The 21,141-nt window shown below is 42.4% G+C and overlaps 1 protein-coding gene across 3 annotated transcripts in view; it reads left to right on the top strand.

The window, feature by feature from the left end:
* The window catches only part of SNX18 (sorting nexin 18), a 50,545-nt gene that overhangs the window by 4,772 nt on the left and 24,632 nt on the right, over positions 1–21,141 (top strand). The window lies entirely within an intron of this gene.

Raw genomic sequence — 21,141 nt, 5'->3', positions numbered from 1 at the left:
CTGTATTTCATGTGCTTTGTAGCTAGTGGCTACCAGTTGGACAACAGATAGAGACCATTTCGTCACTGCTGAGGGTTCTATGGGATGGTGCTGTGCTGCCATAGTCTTTCAGTCCTTTCAGGTTTCTCCAGCAGTTGATAATCTTTGCACATACTCTCCAGATAGTCTTCTTGTCACTTGGTCATCTCATGGCATCCCCTCCTTTCCGCATGGGCTTAAGTAATAAAAACCGGGAGGGGAAGCAGGCCCTGCCAGACCCCTCTCTACAGAACATCCCAGGCACTCACCCAGTGAGTAATATTGCTGCGGTGTGAGGATGTTCATCTGCTTTGCATCCTGCCTTCATCGTTCATTCAGAAAATACAACTGGTTTCAGAATGGACATCTGAGACTGGTGAGGAACCAGCTCCAGAATGAGGGTGGAAAACTCAAATGCCCTTAAATGTGGTCGACTGGCATTTTTCTGACTATACTTAGTACTAAAACCATCGCTTAAACTTAATAATGGTTTTAGTGTAAGTACTTTCTGCAGAAGCAAAGAAAGCCATATGGTTTCTTTAGCGAAAAGAGAATTCTGGAATTCTAATTTTTTTCATCAACTCATGGAGTCTTAGATAAACAGACCTATTTTGGTTAATGGAGTTGAGTGTAGGAAGAAGGCAGTTTGCTGTAGTCTGAAGTATAGTAGATGGGAATTCAGAAGCTGTTTGAATTTTATTCATACTTTGCTCTGTCTTAACAGGAGTCCCTTAAATTCTTTGTTCACAGGCGGCTCGTTGATTCCTGACTAGTCACATGTCTGTCACTGCCGAGCTTTGTAACCCTGTGGTCTGATTTTCTTTTTTTGAAATGGTAGCGTTTTATCTCCTCCCATTTATCATCCTTGCCTGGGGTATGCCTTTAGAATGCTGATGGTGGCCAGTTTGGGGTAGTATATAGAATCGATTTCACTATCAGTTTCTTAGCTTATTCGGTTCTGTTTCCAAAGATATGATTAATCTCTAATATTTAATAAAGCTTAATCTGGATGGCAGTGAGTTGTTGTGGTTTAAAAGCATTAGGCTTATTTCCCGGGGGTATCGTGAAAGGGAAAGACTGTAAATGTGGGGTGATGAGAAATGTTGGTTTCATCTTTATTTAGGAATGTGGACTGGATAGCAGGAGGGAGTCACTTAAAAGGAAATTTCTTTATTCCTGAGAAAAGGTACAAGGTACAGGAAAAGTGATTTGTTGATAAAATGTAGCGTGAGTCTGTGAAGCAGGGTGGCAGAACTAGGTAAACAAACAGACCGGCAGTCCTGTTTTCTGTACTCCTAAATTAAATATGCAGGGTGTCCACATTGCCTTCTGTAAACGTTCCAGATGGAGGCTTCTTTTCAACAAAACACAGCCCTGGGACCTCAGGAATGGTACACCAGTCATGGGCTTGTCAGTTCTCCGGGGTACAGTTTCACCATTGTGCTTCCTTTTACCACATGCAGGGTCCGTCTTATGTCCCTCAGACATTAATTAAAGATAGCTAGAGTCCTGGCAAGGGCCTCTAAGGTAAGACCGGGCCACAGTTAGCCCTTCCCTGTCTGCTCCCCATTCTCCTGTGACTAAAAATAGACCTGAGAGGGTGGTGCCAGGAATACAGAGAAAAGGTCTAATAAGTGGGCTGTTTACAAACTCATCCTTATTTTGAAACTTCTGGGCTAGAAATTGAGGTCGTTCATTTTTTGTTCTGTTTTGTTTTAGCTCCATTTTAACTGAATCCGTTTCTCCTTTCCCCTACTTCCACCTCCAGCTGTTTTTTAAGGAGACTTCAGTTCTAGCTGTAACCTTTGTCCCTATCTGTATTTTCTTAATGAAAAGGAGGTTTACCTTTGGGGCTTTTGAAAGAGATGACTGAGTTCTTTTGGTAAAACGTCAATGTGACCAGCCACAGAAGGTCTTGATCACGAAGCTAGGTGGGGATACTGCTCATATCACACTGTCATTGGTTTCTCAGACTTCTTTTTTGAGCTAGGAGTCCTTCTGGAAATCACACTGGGGAATCATAGCCTGTTAGACTGATCACAGCAGAATCAAAAGGAGGCAGGTACCTACGCTCCCACTCATGTTCTTCAGATAACTCTTGGGCTCAGTTGGATTTCCCTCTGTATTGGGAAATGTCATCCCACAGGTTCCTGTCTGGTCATCTTAGGATTTCCAAACAGGAAGGCAGAACCCAAACAAAGAAGAAGTTCTGTGAGAAGGTATCAATTCCCTTATAAACCTGACAATTCCTTTAAATTATGTTCTTTTTCTTCAGGCTGAAAAAAAGGTACTGCTTTATTGTCTCAAAGTGTTTTAAAATCAAAGTTTAATATGAAGTTCGATTTAATTTGCCATCTATTTATGAAACTTTGTGATACCACAAACTAAATGATTATCACAAATAAAATGGCACAGTAATGCTTAGCTCTTGTTTGGAGAGACTGTACTCAGAGGACCTGTCCCATCTGTCGCCCTTCACTTAGCACAGGCTAGATTCCCATGTGGAGGGGGATGGGCAGGACTCTGGTCCTCACTGAGTTCTTGGACTCGTGGCAGAGAAGCCAGGTGCCAGGTCACTGAGAGCCCTCCCAAGGTGATGCAGAAGAGATGGGGCTGGCCTGGGTCTGACAAGGGAGCTTAGCCCCACAAACAAAGGGGGTTCATGGTAAACCAAGAGCCCCATGTTCAGAGTCTCCTCACTGTGGGCCACGCTGGAATCTGGGGACCACTGTTCGGCTGTGAGAGGAGCTTTGGGCAAGTTATTTTAGCCTTGGCAAGTCTCAGGTTCTTTGTTGGTGAAGTGGGTACGCTTCCTCAGAAGGTCACATTGAGGATTAAATCTTGTGGTTCTCAGTAGTTACTCACTAAATGCTTGATTTTGAAAAGTAGAAAGATAATTTGAAAATAGGAAGCACTCTTCTTTAAAAGACAATTCCAGTAATCTTATCTTCCATCCTGGTAGCCTGCTGCCACCAGAACTGCAGGCAAAAGTATAAAAACCCAATAAGTCATTGGTTGGTATAGCAGTTAAATATTGTATTTTAACACAGCTGGTGTGTACTGCACACCAGAAGTATGGTAGCAGAAATAAATGCCAGTGTTATTTAGAGTCACTGGTGTGTTGTTCACATTAAGGGCTTGTCAGCTAGCTGTTCCCTTCCTCTAAATTACTTGTATCCCTGCACAAATCACTTTGACATTTCTGAGCTTCAGTTTCCTCATCTGTAAATATGAGATTCATGATCTCCTAGGTATCATTTGTTGATTGACTTTTAAAAAAAATAGCAACATCCATACATTGAAAATAAAATAGGAAAGTATACGATGAACATTTAGACATTGTTTCAGGCTGGTTTCAATAGCCTGCTATCTGCTTGTGTGATTTTTATCATCTGGGAGCATGAACATCCTTTATCAGTTGATACTGGCACCTGGCAAGTTGATGTGAAAGAAAATTCATGAACTTTTGGTTCAGATCAGCAAACATGCATTGCGGGCTTACCCCGCCAGGTGCTGTGATCGTCAAAGTGCTGACGGTACCCGGCCTCCTGCCGCTGGTGAGAGCTCCCCGGTGTCCGGAAGCTGAGGCGCGCCGGACAGCTGGAGAAGTTCCCTCTGAGCCAAAGGAGGGCTGTCACCAGGAGAGCCACCAGAAAGAGAAATTGCGATGGGCTTTCCCTCCTACAAAGTGTGCTTCACTTTGAACTCTAAATACTGTCTCCTCTCCGAAAACAGTCATGCATTGTTAATCTTGTGTTTGTAGCTTGATTAAACTTGAGTGTGAATGAGTGTTAACTTCACTTGTCATTTTTACTCCTTTTCTTAGATTTTTTTTTAATCTCTCACTATAATTGGACTTTTCTGATAAAGAAATTCTTTGTATTATTTGACAGGGAGGGAGACAGCAGTTAGGGAGGAGACCCAAGATCATTAGATTTATTCAGTGGATCCTCTGAGAGATAAATCTGATTTTATTCAACAAATATGTAAGTGCCCATTTTGGTTGGGCACTATTAAAGATGCTCGGGTTGCATCAGTGGTCAAAACAAAGATCACCGCCCTCGTGGAGCTTACATTCGAGCAGGGCGGAGACACAGCGAGAAACACAATGAGTACATTATCACGTATGTGGTAGGGGAAAACATAAATGTGGAGCAGGACAAGTGGGCATGGGGAGACAGAATGAAGTATGAAAAGGGATGATCACCGTAGGTCTCGTTAAGAAGGTGAGATTTAAGTGGAAGTGTGGAGGAGGTGAGGGAGTTAGCTAAACCGGTGTCTGCGGGGAGAGGCTTTCAGGCAGAGGAGAGAGCGAGAGCAGAGGTGCTAGGGTGGGTGTGTGCTGCCAGGCAGTGGAAGGCCAGGTGATTGGAGCTAAGAGGATCTGAGCAGGAGATGAGGTCTTGGAAGGTCCAATTAGTAGGGCTTTGTAGGTCATTGTCAAGACCTAGAGTAAAAGTCCTAGTGAGATGGGAGCCATGACAAGCTTTTGAGCCAAGGAATGACATCTATCTGGACCTTTGAACAGACTTACTCTAGTTGCTCTGTTGACAATAGAATGGAGAGGAGGTAGGGTCCCAAAGGTAGGAGCAGAGAGCCAGTAGGAAACTACCCCAATAATCCAGGTGAGAGACCATGCACGTGTGGACTAGAGTGGGTACAATGGAGATGGCGAGGAGGGAATCCCAGTCTGGATATATTTTAAAGGTAGAATCGTCAGGTGGGAATCAGATGGGGCATGCGAGAGGAAGAGGAGTCATCAAGGGGAACTCTGCAGTTTTTGGCTTGACCAGCAATACAAATGGAGTCTCCGTCCACTGAAATGAGGAAGGCTGTGAGTGGAAGAGAGGTGGGAATGGGAATCAGGACTTGAGTTTCATCCTTTCAGATTGATGGGCTCCTGCATTCTGTTGACATCTCCCCCACCCAACACATGCACAGACAGTCAAGCCTTAGATCTAGTTCCCTCCTCAGAGTTTTCTACTTGGAGCCCTGTCCTTTCCAAGTAGTCATGGCTGGTAGAATGCTCACTGGTGTGCCAAACAGTGTACATTGTTCGGTTATTGGGTAGTGTGTGGGGGTCATGTTTTTATGTTCCTCTAGTATGTAGCTCCACTGTTTTGTATGTGCAATGTGCACAGTTAATGCTTAAGGAATGCCTGTTGAATGAGAAAAGTAGGCACTCGATGGAGTACTTGTTGATTTTGAAATAGATATCTTCTATTGTAGAATGTGCTTTTCTGTTCATATGATGGATACCAGAGTTTATAAAAGAGTATAGGCAATGAAGATAGGATCTGGATATATTTTATAGGTGAAGTCATTAATTAATGTGAAAGTGATTTAAAAGTCTTAAACTTACATATCTATGAAGTAACTTTCCAAAACTTATTGGGGAGAAGGGAGGAAGTTTAAAAATGTTTTATTTTATGTGCCAGAAAAATTAATGTTATGTAACTCATGATTTTACTTTATATTGATTATTTTTTTTTTTTTAAAGATTTTATTTATTTATTTGAGACAGAGAGCATGAGAGGGAGGAGGGTCAGAGGGAGAAGCAGACTCCCTGCCGAGCAGGGAGCCCGATGCGGGACTCGATCCCGGGACTCCAGGATCATGACCTGAGCCGAAGGCAGTCACTTAACCAACTGAGCCACCCAGGCGCCCCTATATTGATTCTTGATGTTGAAACTTGCGTATATACACTTTTTTCCTCTTTGGTAAACTTTCATGATAATCTTTTATTGGAGTCCCTTTTGCTGAATTCCAAGCACAAGATCTAGAGAGAGTACATTTCACCTTCTTGAATGACTTGGATACACAAAGCACTGAGCTTAGGTGTTGAGCGGTAGGTGCCTGCCCTCATGGAAGGTTCAGTTCTGTAACGGAAGTAGGATGTCTATACAGAGAATTGGGAGATTGGAGGTCGATTTAACTTGGTGCCTCTGGTAAGAGTGTGTGGGAGTCCAGAGGATGGAGAGTCACTGTCAACTGTGTTAGGGGCTTGGGTGGGTAGCATTTGTTTTTTTGCCTCTGAAAGATGGTCATATTTTGACTTTTTAGAGGAAAATATAAAGTGCATTTTTTTTTTTTTTAAGATTTTATTTATTTGACAGAGACAGCGAGAGAGGGAGCACAAGCAGGGGGAGTGGGAGTGGGAGAAGCAGGCCTCCCACTGAGCAGGGAGCCCGATGTGGGGCTCGATGGGATCATGACCCGAGCCGAAGGCAGACGCCCAATGACTGAGCCACCCAGGCGTCCCAGAAAGTGCATTCTTGATCTTGGAAATGCTTTAGGATGAGCATATAATAGCTGGTGCACTGCATGCCCCGTGCTCAGGTCAGTGAGACCAGCTGACAAGCGAGTAGCTGTCACCATACAGCGTGGTCCATGCAGTCATGGGCATGTGCCGTGGTGTGAAATAGGCCAGAGTGGGGGTAATCAGCTATGGGGAGAGGAGAGAGTTCAGGGGTGGCTTCTCCCAGTCTTACTCTGAGAAGATTTTTGAAAAAAAATTGCAAGTCTAGGCAGGCAGAATGGGGGAAGGCATTCTGGGCAGAGGGAATCAATCATGTATAAAAATCAGGGATTAAATCCTGGCTGCTTTTCTGATTCAGCTCTCGAGTGGTTACAGCTGTAGGTTGGGCCACCCCCCTCTATCTAATCAGAATGTTAGGGACATGTGGCCTATACGTTGGTGTTCTTGAAAGAGCTCCTCACGGGATTTTGATGTGCCACTGGGTTTACAGCTGCTGCTGCAGGGGATGGAGGGCAGCATCATGGAAGATCAAACAGGGTATTGACATGCTCAGGCCTGCACTTTAGATGGACAGGTCCTAGTGGCAGATGTAAAGGGAGGCTCGGGGTGAGGTGAGATAGGAGGCTCTTGCAGTTACTCAGGCAAGACATGAAATCCTAAACTGAGGCGGTGTCTGTGGGGTTGGGGAGGAGGAAGACAGAAGAGGTATTTGCCTACAGGAGTGAGGTAAGGGACAGGGAGGAGAATAAAATGACCATCGAACTAGAGACTGGAGTTACCAACAGAGATACTGGGAGATAGAGCAGGGGTCTGCAGGCCAAACCCACCCATGTGCCTGTTCACAGCACTTGAGCTAAGAGTGGCTTTTACATTTCTGAATTACTACATTTTTCCTGGGTATAAAAGCCTCGGTTTTGCCTTGACATGCAAAACTTCAAATATTTACTATCTGAGCTGTAAGGAAAGTGTTTGTTTACCCTTGACTTGGAGGGCAAGCAGGTTTGGGAGCTGGAGTATGAGGAGTGATGGCCATCGCTCTGCTTGAGCGTCCTTACCGTGTGGCAGCTACATACACCGTGTCCGATTCCACTTAGGAGCGGGCCTGATGATGTGCCCTCTACGGCCAGGGGGCGTGCAGTTCCCGCCAGCTTCCCTGTGTAAACCGTAGCAGTTTCGCAGTGTATATATACTGTGTATAACATGGAGTCATCATTTTGCGTACCAGATACTTCGCAGCGTTAAGTATTAGCTATTGTATTAGGTCCCTGGGGCTGCTGTAACAAATTACCACAAGCTGGGTGGCTTAAAAACCAAATTTCTTCTCTTACTGTGCTGGAGGCTAGAAGTTCGAAATGAAGGTGTCGGCACAGCCACGCTCCGTATAAAGCGTCTAGGGGAGATCCTCCCAAGCCCCTTCCAGCCTCGGGGGGCTGCCGGCCATCCTTGCTGTTCTTGGCCTGTGGACTTGCCACTCCAGTCTCTGCCTCCATCTTCACCTGATGTTCTCCTCTTCTTTTAAGGACACTAGTCATTCTGGATTTAGGGCCTATCCTAATCCAGTATGACCTCACCTAAACCAATTGTATGTGCAAAGACTATTTCCAGTTAAGGTCACAGTCACAGACTGTAGGTGGATGTGAATTTTGGGGGGATACTATTCAACCTAGTACAGCTATTAACTTCCCCAAAGGGGTATTATCCCCATGTGATAACCTTTGAAAACTGAGACCCCGGGAAGTTAAGTGAATTTCAGGATTGCACAGCTAATAAGAAGAGCCAGATGAGTTCATTTTTTGCCTTGACTTAAAGCCAGTGTTTGTTATGCTGCAATAAGTAGCGTGCCTGCTAGAATTTTTTTTTTTGTTCTGTGGACAGCGACAGCTATTGAAGGTCTGAAACCGAAGAGTGACATCTGAATCATGGTAAAAATAACATTTTGAGGGCTTACCATGTGCCAGGCATGATGCTTCATGTTTATATTCATTATATCCATTTAAAGCTCATAGGAGATTTTGAGGTAAATACATTATCCCCATTTTGCAGACAGGAGGTGAGCCACAGAAATTTAACTGCGGGCTCTTGGAAGTATCCCTCACTGATGTGCAGCCTGGCCCCCGGGACCAGGGCTTCCAGAAGCTTCTTCCTGTTGGCTGAGTGCAGAGATGAGAGGGCTGCTGGAGTAGACCAGGTCATCTAGGCATGAGGGTGGCTTTGGAAAGTAAGCAGGTGAACTTGAGATACCTGCCAAGTAGAGTGGCCAGACTTGGTGAGGAGTGGCTCTCCTGAGGAGTCTAGAGTTACCTTCCACGTTTTAAATTTGGTGACAGAAAGTAGTGATGCCAGGAAGAGAAATAGGGAAGTTAAGAAGAGGAGCAGGATTACAAGGAAAGATAAGGAACGGGGCTGAAGGGAGCCTTAGAAATCCTATTTTCTGGGCCTTTATTGTATTTAGTTATATTGACATTTGTGAAAATCATAAAAGCTACCTATTGTCTGCAGCGAGACATCTTTAAATAAAAATGGGTGTCCGCATGGGTCCTCTGAGTTTTTTTGTTTTATGACATACGTTTCAGATCTTTTTAAAAATGTGATATTTCTAAGTGCTTAGTTTTGTCTTTAGATGATTATTTATGGTCTAGTTCAAGGAAGCCCAGATGCAGCCGGAGTAAAGACTCATCACCCCTGGAAACCTGGTCCCTGCCAGTATGAGGAAGCAGGAAAACCCCAGGGTCAGAGGTGTTCTTAAGTTTCAAACAGCTGATTTAGGAATTGTCCCCAGAGTTTAGTGCTCATAAAGTGCTGTGAAGTACTAGGTGTCAACCGAAGAAAGAGGCCGAGCTGAAATAAAAACAAAAGCATTTATTTGGGGTCTCAGGATTACAATTCTATGAACACAGATTTGGGCAGCAGCCCAAATAGTGCCTCCCAGGGAACAAAATCCAGGGTTTTTGAATCAAAAGGGCATGGTTGTATATGTTGCATACAAAGAATTTCGATGGGTGTTGATGGCAGAAAACCAAAGGCTGGGCTGAATATAATTGGTTCCTAAGACTGTCACCCAGCAAAGTCTCACTGGCAAGCTGCAGGGGTTTGGGCTGAGTCCTTGGGATACTTGTCTCTTGGCCCAGTTCACAAGTTCTTGGCCCCATGCAGTGAGGACCTGAGGACATACGGAAGGCCCGTCTCCTTCGTGGCCTCCCAGCTCCACCTTTAAAACCCCTTGACATAAGTGACCCTGTTCCATTAACACAGTCATTGACAATAGTGACCCTGTTCCCTTAACACAGTCATAGTGGCCACAGTGGGTGGCAGCAAGGATGATGATAAATGCTGTGCTCCTCACCAGTTACTCCCCCCACCCCATAGCTTAAGTGGCAGTTTATAACACTGGGTTTACAATTACTCTAAAGTTAAAAACAAGACGCTATTTGGGAAAAATACTTGAAAGCAAGAGATCTATTCTTTGAAAATACTCTTCTGAGTACCGTGTTACCTGTGGTGCTGTCAGAAGCACTCATACAGTTCAGAACCCGGCTTCGGGTGGGTGGCTCACGCCTCCCTAGTTTCTCTAAGTGCCACTTCCCTCTCCTTCTGCCCTGGATAGAGCGGCTTGGCTTGTCTGTTTAGCAGCTTCTGTTAGATGTTTTAGCACGGGTCTCCCTTTATCTTCCTAGAAAGAAAAAAGAAAGTATTAAAGGCAGTTTCCAAAGTTCACTCTTCTCTTTGGTTCAGATAGGTTTTGTTGTGTGTCAGAGGTCATCTGAACCCAAAGCGCTGGCAGCTTGCCAGTGTCCCTAATGCTGCTTGATTGGTACAGACCAATATCCACGCACATATGTCAGCCTACAAAAGAATTAAAAGAATTAGGAAATTAGGGATTGTGAGCTACAGACTGTAGGTTATCAAGTGTGTTCTCTGAATCTAAACCATTATGTGGACTTTATTCTACAAAATTGGTTGTTTTAAAAAGTTTTATTGTATGTTCGTGATTACCAAAGATGTCCTTCTTACCTCATTTTATTAGGATTCTATAGGTATAAAATCTTTAAGAAACAATACATGCTTCTTTTTTCCTGTTCTCAAATTTTAAAGTCTTTATATTTGCACGGCCATAGGCAAATAAACATTTTCACCTTTGTAACCAGACTCTTCTGAAGTAAAAACATACTGTGTTTACAGAGTTCTTTTGACTCTATCACCCTAGTAACTTTAATACATATTTAATATTCAGTATAAGCCGAAACACAAGGAACTTTATATAAAATTTCCTCGCAAAGAACAGCCTATTCTGCCAAATAAGCCACAAGAGATAGAATCACATGGTTTCTCCATTTTTGGAACAAGGTGAGGTGTGGGAATGTATGTGCATGGTGAATAATAGTAATCAAATGTTGTAAGATGTGATACACTCAAGTGAGTGGCTTTCATTTATACTGTCATTCTTGCCCTTACACATCTGGTGATTGCTGAATTGAAGCTGAAAGGGTTGCTTCATTAGGATAGAATGAGACTACTACTTACTCTATCTTCAGGACCCAACCAGGCTTAGAGGCCTGAATTCTTTAAATGATTAATTTTTACATCATCAAGCAACCAATATTTTTTTTCTTTTTGCAGTTTATTATCCTTGTATCTGACCCTCTTCCTTTTTAAAATTACTCAAAAGTTCTCTTTGCCATTTATTATATTTATGAATTGAAAGTATAGTTTACATTAATTTTACTTTTGAATTTTGATAGTTCTTGACTTTTGGGACCTATAGTCCCTTCAAAAAATTGCTTTCACTGACTTGAGTTCAGTATTCCTATGGGCACCCCCCAGAGTTTATTAATGTGGTCCAGACCGGAGCCCACGGGGTATGACTTGATGCAGGAACAGAGATTTGAGAGCCTGGACGGAGATGGTTCTTGGTTTGCTTATCCCCGAGATGAGGCTTCCCAGGGGGCCTGTTGTTGTGCCGCCCTCGTGCCTTGCACTGGGGCTCCTCTGAGGGGCTTGGACATGATGGGTGGGGCGGCCTCAGTTGGGCCAAGGACAAAGGGACTAAACTACCTGAGTTGGGAAGCTGGGCAGACCCGGTTCCCATGCAGCCGGACATCTTCAGTAAAGTGATTTACCGACCCTAAACTTCGCTTTCTGCCTCTGAAAATGGGAGTGGTAATTCCTTTCCTTTTGAGGTTAAAGAGAAGGAAATCAGACACATAAAGTGCAGAGCACAGGCTTACACAGTAGGTGTGATTCACATATGACTCTTTTGCCTGGATGGACAGCCGTTCTGCCTCTCTCTGTGAAGTGGATGTTGGCCTTTGTTGAGATGTTTTATTCGAAAAATATAGAAAAGTAAATACTGGAGCAGAGAGGGGAAAGAGTAGTCAACCAGTGGGTGGGTGGAGACCGAAAGGGAGGAAGGAAAGGGGAGGGGCAGAGGTTAATGGGGAGTTAGCAGGGCCAGAGGGTGTGGGGACCAGTGATGAGAGGATAAGGGCAAATTGGTCACATTGACCAAATTAGCATTTTCTTTCAACGTTTTATGTGTAGGAGGGAATGGAGAAAAACAGGCCTCATGCAGTCTCGGGCAACTTCTACTCAGCTCTGTTGCCTTTCTGCCCACCTCCTGTTCTGTCCCTCACACCATGGCTTCGGGTTTTCTGGGACAAGGCCCTGGGAAGACAGAAAGTCTAGTTAATGTTTTTGCCACATTCATGATTTCAAAATTAAATAAAGTGCGGGCTTTTTTTTTTTTTTTTAAAGGGGGAAAATGTAGCCTTTGGATCCCTGTTGCTTAGTGACTAGACCTTTTGTGTAATTGGTCTGGGAGGGACAGAACCTACTGAGCATAAGAGATTTGGTTGAGGGAAGGAAGGCAAAGTTCAGGTGCTGACACTGGCCTTGGCTGGAGGTGGGAGCCGATGGGGCAGCCAGCAAGCCCTGGGGGGGGGCCTGAGGAGGCAGAAGAGAGGGACAGGAAGAGGGAAGCTGAAAGGAGGCCATGCAACTTCTTCAACTGAGTTGAAGCCTCTCCCTGGTTAAAATGCCTGAAGCAAATTACAGCGTTTGAGAGGTTTTTTTCCCCTGTCCCGTTTTTGCTGGGTCAGAAGTGGCCAGGAAAGTGATTCTCTCCGTAAATCAGAAGGAACTGATACGGTTTAGTGTGACTGCATTTGCTGGTGCGCCTAGTTTAGCTGCCAGTGGGCTCTTGATATGTGCTAATTGGCTACATGACACCAGACCTTTGCTCTCTCATTTTACAAAAACCAAAATGATACCGAAATGCTTCTTAAACAGTTTTTACTGATGGAAATAATTTAATGCTATGTAAATAATAGGATGCTTTTGAAAATGGTGCTGGCTTCCTGGATCATAATTAATCTATAAAATGAATTTGAGTCCTTTAAAGTTGTAATAGGAATGAATCCTGTCATATGATTAAATTCCTTAGTTGTAATTATTTTGTATTCTTCGGAAACATGCATGATGTAATCCCTCGGAAATTGAGCACATATGGATTATGAACCAGGACGTAGTTATTTCGTGCTTGCTCTTTGCAGCCTGAGCATGCTTTAAAACTGTGAGATGGCTCCCATTGGAAAGATACAAAGACAATGTAGAAGAGGGGTGGGATTGAATTTCGGACGTGAGTTCTGTGGAGCTTGGTGTCGTGATGAGGCAGGGGGCAGAGTGCCTTTCTTTGAGCCTGGGCAATTGCAGCAAGTATAAAAATGAACCTGTTAGGAAGGAATTTTGCATGTGCAGAGTCAACTAACAATGCCAGAGAAGTGCAGGAGATTGTGTTGATAACAGGTCCTAAGGCCAGGTGAAAATGCTGGTTTAATTTTCGTGTTACTGCTCCCACTGTGGATAGGGAGGGACCCTCTTCAGCAACAGTGGGGCAGAGGCCCTGCAGGGAGTGTTAAATGGAAAGTAGTGGGACTGGCTGGCAGGTAGGGGTGGGGGGCTCTTTGTCACGAAGCAGCTGTGGTACTTTGAAAGGCAGGCATGCTCACCACCATAACGCTGCACTGTGGCACTTTGGACAAGGCACTTAGCCTCTTACTTGTAAGATTGCGAGAATTGTACCAGAAACTCTTTCTTCTAAGGCCCTTTCAGCTCTTAAGAAAACAACAGCAACACACACGCGAACTCTGGGAACCAGCTCTACCCTTGTCAGACTCTCAGAATCAGCCCTACTGACTTCTCCAGTGGCTATCTTGTCCGCGCTGGAGTGAGGAGAAGAAAGCCCTCAGGGTTCCTTCTCCTACTTTTGGAACAAAGTGTTAGGGTTATTAGTTCCTCAGTGAACTCTGTTTTGGGGAGAGATTCTAATAATTCGCCCAGCTAATTTAGTAAATTGAGTGGCCAACTCAAAGTTCATTCTTAACCTGTAAGCCTTTTTGGGAGGCGATCTCTCTGGTCCTTTCTGCGGCCTTCCACAGATCCCTGAGGCAGAGAAGCAACTGAAATGTGCTGGACTCAGCCTGGGGTCCTGGGGTGCAGCTGGGTTACTCTTGCCTGTTTGGGAACAGTCATGGGGAATGTTTGAAATATGTTGCCTCACTTTCAATCATACTTTTTCCTGTACTTCAAGTAGAAGAATGTATTTTCTTGCGTAACTTGGGGAAGCTGCACTGTTTCATGTGTTACCTTCTTACAGGTTTCTCTTCCTCTAAACCAGAAATGTTACCCTTCTCTTGGCTGTTTATTTTATGAAGAAGAGTGCACTTACGCTGCTCTCACTGTTGTCAGTCCCTCTTATTTAATCTCAGAGTTAAATACTTGCCAATGCTTTCTTTTCATAATAAAATCTTAGTCAGCTCATACATTATTCCAGATGCAACTACCTAGTGTATGCCCGTTAGCACAATAAACAGTTTCATAGTTGTGTACTTATATTCCCATTCTAAAATGCTTTTCCTTCTCATCACACCTATTTTAAATTATCTTTGGTTTTAAAACCGTTACCTTACCCATGAGTATTGCGGGGGCTCTTGTTTAATCCAGCAGTGACCACTTTGGACCATCACCTTTCGGGTGTGATTTCTCTGCTGTGTTCTTTCATTTCCTTTTTCTGTTTGGAAGGCAATGTGGCAGGATGATGTTTATGAGAGGAGGGGGCTGGCAGGAGGCAGATTCCTCCTAAATTAGCCACTTAAAACGTAGAGATTTTGAAAACCTTTGCCTGTTTTTGTATTTATTCCATGATAAAAATGTGTGTTGCCTTTGTTCTTTAGATTCTGGGCAACGTTTTTGACTTTTATTTACACTCCTCTTGGATTTGGTAAGAAACAGTGCAGCTGAGAGAATGTTTAAATGATGCTGTCATGCCTTGTTACAGCTCTGCAGCTGGTTACATGGAACCTCTGCTCTTGCTTCTTAGGCAGCTATAAATTAATTTTTAAAGCCATCCTAAAAGTAGCAAGTGTGTAGTGTTGTAACTCTGTCCCAATATTTTTTTTCTCCAGCCTCTCACTCCTTAGAGGCTAAACGGGATTGAAAATTTGGCTATCTCCACCTTTCTTGTGATATTTAAAATTTTAAATATGAAAATGTATGACATGTAAAAACATGTACAGATAATTCCCAGTTTGAGAATTGTCAAATCAACTGTGGGAACACAGCTGCTTATGACAAAACCCAAATTCTAGTTCTAATGATACTATTTCATTTACATCCAACCAGTATTTGTAATACCATTTCTATTGGAGAACTATGTTCCCATGTTCCTCTTGACAGGATGCAGGGTTTAGAAGCACAGTGGGTGGAGAGAGGGTAGAGGGAAGCTTCTGGGGAACTTCAGAAAGTAGTTGTCACACCCCAAGAGTTGAAACACCCTTGTGGTTTGATCAGATGGACAGCTTGAGCTGTTCAAAAGATGTCACTTTTTTCCCGTTTACTCCTAGGAAGTAAACTGGTCAGTTAACGTCTATAACTAGCTTACTGAATAATTTGACTTTGTCTGTCTCACAAAAAAGAAATCACGCTAAACCCTTCCTATGTGTTAAAATGTATTTGGAAAAGCTAGCTGGAGGGTTGTGAGATGAATATTTAAAACCAAAATGGTTGGGGTGCCTGGGTGGCTCAGTCGCTGAGCGTCTGCCTTCGGCTCAGGTCATGGTCCCAGGGTCCTGGGATCGAGCCCCGCATTGGTCTCCCTGCTCCGCGGGAAGCCTGCTTCTCCCTCTCCCACTCCCCCTGCTTGTGTTCCCTCTCTCACTGTCTCTCTCTCTGTCAAATAAATAAAATCTTTAAAACAAAACAAAACAAAAAAACCAAAATGGCTTTCTTCTTAAAGGAAATATTTTTTTAAAAACTTTGTAAAATATTTTACAAAAGATAACATACATATATTTTTTAATTGGCTTAGGATGTTGTTGTCATCCTGAGCTTTAACAACCAGCTCATAGAGGGAACTGTCACTTCAACTCAGGATATATTCAGGAACTCTTAATGATTTTTTAAAAAGTATACTGCTGTCAACTTGTTTTGTTGTTAATCATCTTTCTTCTGAAAGCAGATCTGGAGTAAATCAGTTTATCTACATTTCACTTAAAAAGGAGGTTGTTTTAAAAATTGCTCTTAATTCATGGTACAGTCTTACAACTCCTTATACATGGCACTCATTATTCTACCAGAGTTTGTACATTTAAAGTATGCTGTTTAGTACCTTCATATGCTTTTTTGTATAGGTCCTTAACTGTTTCAGGCATGTAAGTCACCTTAAAAAAAAATTTGAGCCCCCAAAACAGGAACTATGTCTCTTTAAAAAAAAATCTCTTATATCTCCTATCACCCTGATACTGTCATCCTGATACATTATGCTAATGGATTTGAATTGCATTAAGTGGGTTAAACCAAAATTCCAAGTGGAATTGGCCTTTGGGTGCTTACTGTCCTTAATGGTTTGTTCTGTCCTTCCTAGTTTGCAAATAAAGTAATTTTTTTTTTTTGCCAGGATGTCCAACTGTATCAGAGCAAACAGAGGCAAAGCCTGTGTATCCCTAAAGGGATTGTGTGTTACTATTTTTGGTTGTAGTTCTTAATTTATATAATCTTTCAATAGGATCTAAGCAGATAGAGAGTGAGAACAAGGGAGAGAAAGACACCTCCTTCCCTCCCATGTACTTTTGGGCTTAGATTTTTCAAAATCATGAAGTACGTGCTGCTTTTCCAATGTTTTGTTTTGTGGCACCTAAGTGTTGTTACAAAGACAAGAAAATCAGACATCTTATAAATATTAATTTGGTTTACAGGCACAATTAGTGAATTCAGTGAGGTTATTAAGATTCCAGAGGGGAATTTTCAAAACCTATATAGTTCTTTTATATGCTCACAAGGCCTTCAGAATTGCATATCAAAATAGAAGCCAGGGACTTCATAAGGTGAGAAGGGTGGTACAGGGGCCTCAGCCACAGGTACAGGGCATGTGAGGAGGCCCGTGGCCAAAAGGAGGACAAATAGCTGATTTTCAGCTGCCCAGCTTTTATCCCCCAGCACCCTGCTAACCTAGGACCGCCTGGCTGCCGTTTTGCCCATTCAGTCTCCAATTTCTTTTCTGAATATTTCTAAATAGTGTTTGCTTTGAAGTCAATCATGCATTCACATTCCATCTCCGCATCTTACCTGGTTACCTGGCCAATTTGACACTCAAAGAGGTTGAGTAGCTTCCCCAGTTTTCTTACAAAAATAAGAGTAATGTCTGTTGTAAAATTGCAATAGGGATAGTGATAGTATATGAAAAGTGCCTAAAAAAATATATGTGTGTGTGTCTGTATATATATATACACACACACACATTTTATACAAGTGTAATTAACATACAGTGTTACATTAGTGTCAGGTGTACAATATAATGATTGAGCAATTCTGTACATTGCTCATCAAGATAAGTGTACTCTTAATCCCCTTTATCTGTTTCACCCATACCCTACCCACCTCCCCTCTGGCAAACACCAGTTCGTTCTCTGTATTTAAGAGTCTGTTTTGTCTCTTTTTTCACTTTGTTTTGTTTCTTAAATTCCACCTGTGAGTGAGAGCATATGGTATTTGTGTTCCTCTGGCTGACTTATTTCACTTAGCATTATACATCTTCTTGCTCCATCCATGTTGTTGCAAAAGGCAAGATTTCATTAATTTTTATGGCTGAGTAATATTCCAGTCTGTGTGTGTGTCTGTGTGTGTGTGTGTGAGTGAGTGACACATCTTTTTAATCCATTCTATCAAGGACTTTCAGGTTGCTTCCATATCTTGGCCATTGTAAGTAAGGCTGCAATAAACATTGGGGGGGGTGGTATACATATCTTTTCAAATTAATGTTTTCATTTTCTTTGGGCAGATACCCAGTGGTGGAATTACTGGATCATGTGGTAATTCTATTTTTAATTTTTTGAGGAACTATACTGTTTTCCACAGTGGCTGCCAATTTGCATTCCTATAAACAGTGTTGGGGGTTCCCTTTTCTCCACATCCTCACCAATACTTATTATTTCTTGTGTTTTTTATTTAGTCATTGTGACAGGTATAAAGTGATAATTCATTGTGGTTTTAATTTGCATTTCCCCTGATGATGTGTGATGTTGAGCATCTTTTCATGTATCTGTTGGCCATCTGTATGTCTTCTTTGGGAAAATGTCTGTCCAGGTCCTCTGCCCATTTTTTAATTGGATTATTTGGTTTTTTGGTGTTGAGTTGTAGAAGTCCTTTATGTATTTTAGATATTAACCCCTTATCAGAAATATCATTTGCTGGAATATTATGCAGCCATCAAAAAAACCCCTGAAATCTTGCCATTTGCAACGACGTGGATGGAACTAGAGGGTATTATGCTAAGGGAAATAAGTCAATCAGAGAAAGACAAGTATCATGATCTCACTGATATGAAGAATTCTTAATCTCAGGAAACAAACTGAGGGTTGCTGGAGTGGTGGGGGGTGTAAGGGATGCGGTGGCTGAGTGATAGACATTGGGGAGGATGTGCTATGGTGAGCACTGTGAATTGTGTAAGACTTGAATCACAGACCTGTACCTCTGAAACAAATAATACATTATATGTTAAAACAAAACAAAACAAAAAACGGAAGATAGTAGGAAGGGACCAATGAGGGGGGGAAATCAGAGGGGGAGAACCATGAGAGACTATGGACTCTGAGAAACAAACTGAGGGTTCTAGAGGGTGGGGGGGGTGGGAGGATGGGTTTGCCTGGTGATGAGTATTAAAGAGGGCATGTATTGAATGGAGCACTGGGTGTTATATGCAAACAATGAATCATGGAACACTACATCAAAAACTAATGATGTCATGTATGGTGATTAACATAACATAATAAAATAAAAAAATCATTTGAAATATCTGATTCAGTAGGTGGGATTTTTGTTGATGGTTTCCTTTGCTGTGCAAAGACTTTATTTTGCTGTAGTCCCAATGGTTTAATTTTGCTTTTGTTTCCCTTATCAGAGAAGACATATCTAGAAAAAGTATCTACCACTGATGTCAAAGAAATTAGTGCCTATGTTCTCTTCTAGGAATTTTATGGTTTCAGGTCTCACATTTAGGTCTTTAATCCATTTTGAGTTTATTTTTGTTCATGGTATAAGAAAGTGGTCCAGTTTCATTGTTTTGCATACAGCTGTCCAGTTTTCCCAGCACTGTTGTCTTTTTCCCATTGTAAATTCGTGCCTCCTTTGTAGTAATTGACCATAAAAATGGTGAGTTTATTTCTGGACTCTATTCTGTTCCATTGACCTATGTGTCTATTTTTGTGCCAGTACCATACTGTTTTGATAACTACAGCTTGGTAGTAGTATATCCTGAAATCTGGAATTGTGATACTTCTAGCTTTGTTCTTCTTTTTCCAGACTGCTTGGGCTGTTCAGGGTCTTTCGTGGTTCCATACACATTTTAGCATAGTGTCTAGCATATGCTATTACTGTTTTGGGAAGCTACCATTTACTTATTTATATATGCGTGTTCCCTGCTCACTTCCCACCTCCAACCTTGTCCTTAGCACAGTGCCTGGCATGTAGTAGGTCCTCTGAGCATTTTCCCTGGTGATACAATTTCACATATTATCTTGAAGAAAGACATATTTAACTTTGATGCAGAATTATGTACTTTGTGGTTCTGTTTCACTTCATGTCCTGATTGTGTGCCTGTCCTCCCCATGTGCTTTGCCAAGTGGCTTCCTCAAGAAAGAAGCAGGGGGTGGGGTTTTGAATGCTGAAATACTTGAATCTCCTTGTTGTAGCAGTATGCTCTATACACACCAGGTCTTCCATAAACGTTTGTTGAACGAATTAAAATCCTTGCCCCAGAGCCGAACCTTTTGGGGACTTTGCAGGTGGCAACATTTGTGTTATTTACTAAATTCATATTTGGGAGAAAAATGAGTCTTAAATTCCTGTTGACTCCTTTGGGATGTACACTTAAAAAACTTAAATGACAAAAGTCCTTAGGCCTCAGAGAGATTTAATACTTGCTGTTGTGTCCAAGAGTTTTAAAAATGTATGCCTGGGTGATAAATTGCGAGAACTTAAGACTTGTTCACGTTTAAGTTGGTTTTTAGAGAGCACATCTGTAATTCTGTATACTAGAGGGTCATTTCTAAGAATATGGTGATCTCATTCAGAGTTGGATGAGCTGCAGCTTAGTTGACGTTCACCCAGCTCCAGGCCAGGCTTCAGAAGCCCTGTCTGCGGGACTCTATTCTCCAGGCTCTAGTAACTGGAACGAGTAATACTTGCAGCATGCTGCAGAGATGCATCACGGACGCTCAGGGTAGGACGCCGCATGTTCTCACTGTTTGCCCAGTGCGCTTGGGCGCCTGGGAGTGGAATCATGATAAAATAGTCAAGTCACCTGAGTCTTTTCTCTTAACTTCCCGTTTCCTCTCTTTCTGTCTCTCTCTTTGCCATTTGAAACATGTATTTCATAATTGCATATTCTCAGTCATCTTTTTGAAAATTTTTTCCTTTATTTCTGTCTCATATGCTTTCCTGGTCTTTTCGACTTTAATTTTTGTATATAAATTGTGAGACTGGTACAAATACACGAAAGATAAATTCGCTATAAAAATTTATTTCTTTCTCTTTTTGCGGGGAGGGTTCTTTCTCTTTAGTAGAAATGACAAGCAGGCAGATTTTATGGCTTTCCTAGTCCTGCTGGCAATGGCAGACGGGTGACAAGTGCCCACTTTCAGAGGGATGGCTTCCTGGTGGGATTGGTCAGGGTTCTACTTGAAACCATGTTAATGCAAATGATTTCTGTCTACCGAGGAGACCCCGCATCTCTGCTGTGAGGTCAAGTGGAAGTCTCTACTGCTTCTCACTTAAAGCCCTCGTTTAGAATAAAGAAGTGCAAATGTACATACATAATCACTAAATGTATATATAACACTTTTAATTTCTCAGGTCTTTGAGCTATGCCAAAAAATGCGCCCCCCCCCCCCCAAAAAGCATGCTGTTTACCCCCTAAGGGTTTTATGCAATGCTAGGTTTAACTCTGTATTATTTAGGAGATTTGAAGAAATTTAGAAATAGGGCTTTTCCCCTTGTGTATTTCACCATCAGCTAAAACTGAACATTTCTGAACCAGAATTCCTCAGCTTTCCTAGCTCCTCCTAAACGGGTTCCCTTCTTTTGTCCGCTTTAGTATCACCATGTTGAAGACTGCCCAGCCAGGTGTCCTGGACATTTCTCTCTCACCTTTCGTCTTGGGTTAGTAGAGTAAGTGCTAGATGGAGTCAGGAAATCTGAATTCTTGAGCTGGCCATGTTTAAGTGATTTGAGCTTTATCATCATTCATTTCTAAGAACCCGTGAAGATCCTTTGTTTCCTACCCTTAAACATCCTTAGCTCTCTGTCTTCATGTGATG

This window comes from Mirounga angustirostris, unplaced genomic scaffold (assembly GCF_029215605.1).
Source record: "Mirounga angustirostris isolate CCGP_5_RB_7025 unplaced genomic scaffold, mMirAng1.0.hap1 SCAF_7, whole genome shotgun sequence".
In the NCBI taxonomy this organism is placed as follows: Eukaryota; Metazoa; Chordata; class Mammalia; order Carnivora; family Phocidae; genus Mirounga; species Mirounga angustirostris.
Note: the sequence above shows the minus strand (reverse complement) of the source record. Positions and strands in the feature narration are given on the sequence as shown.